Here is a 6630-nt window from a genome sequence, read left to right as displayed (position 1 = left end):
TTTCTACATATGCGCCGGCCGAGGGGGGGGGGGGGGTACGAACCCTCCCCCCCCTCGCCGTTTCGCCCCTGGTGGAGCTAGCGCGTCCCGGAAAACGAGCGTGTGCGCCGTTACGAGACGCAGAGATTGGTACCCGATTTTAAGGTCCTAGGTCAACCGGTGACCTCGGAGGTCAGGTCAAGTGCCCCAGGGTACGGTTCAGTTTTTGGTGAATAACTTCGCAAAAAACGGCCGCAGAGCCACGATTTTGGCAGCATCGTGTTTGCCTTGCTCAGGCGCGTCGAATGATATACTTTTTGTTCGGGTCAGGTCAACTTAGGGTGTTGACCTCAGGTCAAGGTCAGGTCAGCACCCCCAGGTCATGAAGTTGGTCGAAAGAGGTCATGTCGCATATCATTCGATTCGGCAGGTCTTCCTGAGTCCTTTGGTGGCTTTCCCGACTCGCTAGCTCAATTTGATCGGGAGTTATTGACGAAAAACTAATATGACCTTGATGACGTCATAACTGACGTCACGGAAGGTCAACATTGCAAAAGTGACGCATCTAACCTTGCAAGGAGTGCATCAAATCACGATTCTGTGTGCTTGAGATAGTTGGAGATCGTTCCCGGCGCCAGAATAGCAGTTTGAATTTTTCCCCATTGACTTATGTATAATGGTGAGGTGACGAAAATGACCTGACCTCATATGACCTTTAGGAAAAATCCGAGATGTACAAGTTGTGAGACTCATAATGGATACTAGATCCTGCAAGTTTCATTTCCCTGTGACATCTCCTCTGTTAGTGAGGGCGTTGCGAAGTTGCGACATCTGAAGACCGTGCAGAGGTTCACTTATGACGTCATAGGTCAGTGACCTGACCTGACCCAAACATTCGGTTAGTGTCAAAAGATGCGGCTTGGATCAAAGGTCAGGTATGCCAAGTTTTAGCTCTCTATCCCAGCGTGTTCGGAGCTATCGCGAAAAAATCCTATGGGGGGGGGGCGGCACCCGCCCCCCCCCCCTCGGCCGGCGAGGGTTAATGTTGTGTTTACGGAGCGAGCGAAGCGAGCGTAGTCTTTCCTTAGATTAACGGAAATTTCTGAGTATGAGCGGCCGGCCGGCCGGCCGGCCGGCCGGCCGGCCGTGGTCACGCTTTTGCGAGGCTTATATCTCAGCAACCACTTGACCGATTTACACGCGGTAATTTTTGTAGGGTAGCTTCATTCCTTCTACCAAGTATTGGACTATTCCCGATGCATGTGGGTGACCCCTTATGCACGTGCCACGTGCAAAACGAAGAGGTGTCAGTTTTGTAATTGTTGCAATATCTCGGTAACTACTTGGCCGATTGCGCTGAAAGTTGGCATGTAGGTAGGCATCCACTAGGCACTGCATATACATGTGCCAGAGTTGGGGTGCTGCTGCACGTGCGCACGTGCAGGGGTCGTTTCCAGATCTCGGGAACGGCTGGACCGATTGCGCTCAAATTTGGTACACGGTTAGGGACCGGTTAGTAGGGTGCCGTGCACAAGTCAGTTGGGACCCATTTTGCACGTGCGCACGTGCAGGGTGCCGCTTCCAGATCTCGAGAACGGCTGGGCCGATTGTGCCCAAATTTGGCACATCGCTAGAGACCAGTTAGTAGGGTGCCGTGCACAAGTCAGTTGGAGGTACCCCCTCGCAATTTCGCACGTGCAAGGCCCACCCTCTCGCTCGCTCCGTTAGTCGCCCCAAAAGGCGTTATACTGGTGAATAGGATATGTAAGCAAGTTATGAAATGTTGGTAGGTGCTTGGATTAATTAAGCGCAACAGCAGCAAAATATATGAGCATTTATGATCAAAATAAAAAAAAAACGCTTAGGGGTTAAATTCGACGCGTCACTATCGTCTTCATGTTTTTGCACAGCGATAAAGTCGGTGCATTTGACCGTCAATCGCGAAAAAAATGGTTAACTTATCCTGCACAGATGTTACCTATCGGTATATCGTATGTTGCTGCCGACTTTTCACGTCTAACGGAAATCGTTTGCTCCATACGACCATTCCGTCCATCTTTTGCTCGGTGCATACTAGTCTGCAAACATTTGTTTCTGCTTGGTTATACAGTATACATCAATACTGACCTAAGGCGTTCCCGTGGTTCGCCGTGCCTGATTTATCGTGGTTATCATTCTGCGTCTCCGTCGAACATACGAAACCCCTCTCCACGTCAGTCTGGATCAGCACTGGGATCTTCTGGAGCTGTGACTCACCCCCTTCAGACGCACTGCCACGCAGCTCTCCGCTGGCAGACTGGCCTTATAAGTGCGTCTGCTGACGTAGGAGCCAAGTCAGACATGGTTTCGAGTTCAGGAACCGAGAGAGCGTCAGACCTCCCCTCCCCTCTGACCCGACCGAGGCTCAGCCGACTGTCTGACAACAACCGGGGCTGATTTATCGTTCCGAGGAGAAGGACAAACACACAGACATACGACGACGGCTGCGGCGGGGCAGATCAAGTGATGGAGAGAGGACACTGAGTCACCGGCGACGCCACTGATGACATCAGGAAGGGTCGACAGGCCCGGGGTTTGGATCTACCAGTATGTTCAATAAGTAAGTTCCGTTTTGATATAACTCGTTTATTTTTTGGCACATCTCAACCAAACATGGCTCACGGCTGGACGAACTCGCCCCGCAGGCGAACGCATCGTTCCCATCGCTTGGCCAGGTCCCGGATGGCCGCACGGAAGCTTTGAGTGAGGGCCTTTTCGCCATACTGGTAAAAAGCAGACCCGAGTGCAGACCGCGAGCCGAACCTCCGGCCCCGGAGATTTTTATTCATGTCTGCGAACAGCCAATAGTCACTGCGTGCCGTCGGGAGAGTTATAGGGATGGTGTTAGAGCACCTCGATGCCCTCTGCCTGCAGGGCATCCCTCGCCACGAGGGCACGGTGAGGAGGCGCGCAATCCTGGTGGAGGATGAACCGACCACGGGCCTTCTCGGGGCGGCAACTGGCGATTACTGGCAGGAGATGGTCTCTAATGATCCTGGCGTAGGCTTATGTTTAGGCTTTCTGTTATCGCCTGGACAGTAATCTTTTTGTTGGCCATCACCATCTCCTCCACTTTGGCGACGTCAGTGGCTGTGACCATCGTCCTCAGCCTGCCTGCACGTGCCAGGTCGCGCACGCTCTCCCTCCCCTACCCAAACCTTTTCTTCCGGCTCAGAACTGCGGAATCACTAAGAGCATGACTCCCGTACACATGCGCGAAGTTGGCGTGGATGTTAGCCGCCGGCTAGCCCTGGATAGCTAGGAATCGTATCACTGAACGTTGATCCTCTCGGGTGGCCGATGCCATTTCTAAAGCAGTCTTAAAAAATGGTGTTATTTGATCCGCTCCTTATCGTCACAGAAATGGAATAAGAAGCTGAAAATGCGGTCACTTCGACATAAAGGTCTGAATTCTAATCCCTGAAAAAATCACGTGCGTAGACCGCGTGAATTTTATGTAATTGTTCTCCGGAACTTACTTATTGAACGCACCTAGGGGCGTGGCCTTCTATGGCTATAGTGTCCACCGAGCTTTTTTGTGACAGCAGTGATGCAATGTCATATATATTTCTTAAACAGGGAATATTAATTAGAGGTATTTGTATTCTGTCGATTTCAATGCAAGGGCAGGGGCCAATGAGGAGTTATGACCGGGGCAAAGAAAATTTATCAAACGAAAATAATTACCTACCTTTTCAATTGTTTCTCATAGCCCCAGGCCCAAAACTTTGAGACGTTTTATGACTTAACCCTCGCCCGTAAACGGCGATCTGCCACCTTCGCCCATGCAGGGGGGGGGGGGGTTGGTGCGACCCCCCCTTGGCGTTTGAAAACGGAGCGTCGTAGAGCTTAGCGGAAAAGACCAACGGATTGCTCTCGCCGAGATCTCGCGATTGGTGGTATATTTTTTGGTCCTAGGTCAACATTTGACCTACTTTTGACCGGTCAAAGGTCAAATTTTCGGGAAAATATACTTTTTTCAACTTTCGGCGGCGATTGCGGCAAAACGGTGGGAGATATCGACTTGAAACCTTCACTATCGTGTTCCTTGATCAATTGTCTATCGTTTGGTATGTATTTCGTTTCCCTAGCTCTAAACATGGCGCGTTGGGAGCGCCGGAAGTCGGCAAGTTCACAGTCGGCGGCAGAAATTCGAAAAATCAAAATTTAAATTTTTGAAATCTGATTGTATTTTTGGATTTGGGAGGTCCATTTGCTCCCTATATAAGCTAATATTGCTGCATATTCCCATTGAGGTGACAAGAATTAGCAAAATAGTGGTTCGGGCGCTTTTCAAAAATAGTACCGGACGCTGTTCCTCTTGTGACGTCATAGCTCCGTGACCTGACCTGACCCGGTCAAGTTTCTTATACCATATGATAGCCAATACTTGCGCCAACATGCATGAGAAGTTTCATCACGATCCATCAACCGATGTTCGTACCATCGGCAGGAAACCTCGGGCGTTGGCACTCAGTTTGTGAAAATCCGGCCGGAGGCTGTTCCCTTTGTGACGTCATACCTCCGTGACCTGACATGACCCGGTCAAATTGTTTTTATCAAAAGATGCGCAAGGTTTGCCCCATAAGGTACCCAAAATTTGGCGGCGCTGCGCGCCGCTGTTTTTGCACTATTTCCGAAAAGCCTCAGGGGGGGGGGGGCCGGGGGGTTGCACCAACCCCCCTACATGGGCGAGGGTTAATGAATGTGATGGTTCGTGCTTCACGGTTAGAGAAATTAAATGGTTTTTGCCCCATACAAAATAGCCAAGACGTGTTTTAGATCTCGGAGGATGGATTAAGGAGTTTTGGGATCGCACCGACAAGGGAACCGATTTACCTCGTTATTTAACGCCACAACACAATGAATAAAAGGCACGTCAAAATCGCGACATCAATCAGGCAGGCCATAGTCCTTCCATAGTACTCGTGCCGTAAATTAAACCGGTCTTCCAAGTTCCACCCACGCCCATTCAACCATCCTCGCTACTTCAACCTGCAACCCTGCCCAAAGTACCATGTCATCTTGGCAGTTCGCACTATCGTCAATGTGGGCATCCGGAATCTTCCACGGCATGCGGATGGTCGAGCGGTCAGAATTCCATCGGAATGGTCGAGAATACCATGGAGCGATCGGTCGGTCGACTGGTGAGGACCAGCGCGTGCCGGTTGGTCAGCCGCGGCAGGACCACTGTGCCGCTCCGGTCACATCACCATTCACCAGTCACCGTCCAGCGTGGGGCGATACAATCGTTCGGCGGAGCCGCATCACAGGCGACTCCCTAAATAAGGCTGGCGACCGGCGGCGGCCGGCGCTCGCCAGCCGCAGCCATATATGGTCATCGTCCAGAGAAAGTACGCCGACTGACCGAGACCCGTCGACCCTGCGCGCTGACCCTGCGCAGTGACCCTGCGCGCCGGCCGCCCGGCGCCGCGCCGGTGCTCGCCGGCAGACGCCGCCCGTCGAGTCACCGGCGAGCGCGCGCGAGGGCGAGTTGAGGGCGAGCAGTGATCGGGGGCGGGTGACGACGGGAGTGATTGTGAGGGGGAGTGGCACGCGACAGAACAGGGGCGTGCCGCCGGAGGAAGACAGGAGGTGGCCTAAGATACTGACAGGTAAGTGACGACTGACGGCGAAGTGGAGGGGGATGTGGCTGTTTGTGATGCGTTGTCGGGCTTCCTTTACGAATCAATCCCTGTTTGGGAGCGCTGTCAAATGAATTGATGATATTTACATTTGCCGGTGTGCTTCCCTCGTAAATTTGTTGATGTTGGCTCCCATAGACAATACGTTCTCTTTTGATCGAAAATAATGTATAAATAAACAGTGCTTTATTGTGCTGCAATTTGAAACGATACAGGATTCGCCCACTTTGACAAACAAAAATGCGTTCGATCTCTTGGTATCATTGGGTTTTAGGCCCGGCGAAAGCTGACATGTTATTGACACCAGATTTGATTTATTTACGGTTGCATCGTGCTGCAATAAAATTTAAATGTTTTCATCTTCAATTTATGCGTAACTAGTTCACTCTTACTTTGATTGAACGCTTAATCCAATAAAAAGTTAAAAACTTTTAGAAGGGCATTGGACAGCAAATATTAAATAATATGCTGAGCTAAAACACCAATCCACCCCCAGTTGTCGTATTGTCCCCTCTTCTCCGGGCAGGCCTGTAGCCAATTGTCATGCCTCTCCGTCGTACGATCGGAGGGAACCTTGAGCTGTCGTGTGCCCGGCCCTCCAGCAGAATCACCCCCGTGGCGACGCAATCTAGGTCGACTAGACTGGCGAAACGCTCCCAACCTGACCGCAGACGGCTGACAAATGAACGTTTACTTTACCCACCGGACGTGTGACCAAACTCTGCATGACCTGGGTTTGACCCTGCTGACCGAGACGACCCCGCGGTGACCCGCAGCGACCCGGGCCCTCAAACGACTCGCAAACGGTACGTCGTCAACCCATAGAGTGTCGACAAACGGGGCTATTTCGCAGGATGGGGTTCCTGATGGCGGTTGCATGTCTGCCGGACGCTTGTCTGATAGTCGGGAATAGATAATCGGTCGGCGCTGAGGGCGGTCGTGGGCGGCCAGGAATTGCGACCAAAAG

This window comes from Amphibalanus amphitrite, unplaced genomic scaffold, assembly GCF_019059575.1.
Source record: "Amphibalanus amphitrite isolate SeventyFive unplaced genomic scaffold, NRLGWU_Aamphi_draft 000356F_arrow, whole genome shotgun sequence".
In the NCBI taxonomy this organism is placed as follows: Eukaryota; Metazoa; Arthropoda; class Thecostraca; order Balanomorpha; family Balanidae; genus Amphibalanus; species Amphibalanus amphitrite.
The sequence above is the reverse complement of the archived record's forward strand: the minus strand, read 5'-3'. Positions refer to the sequence as shown.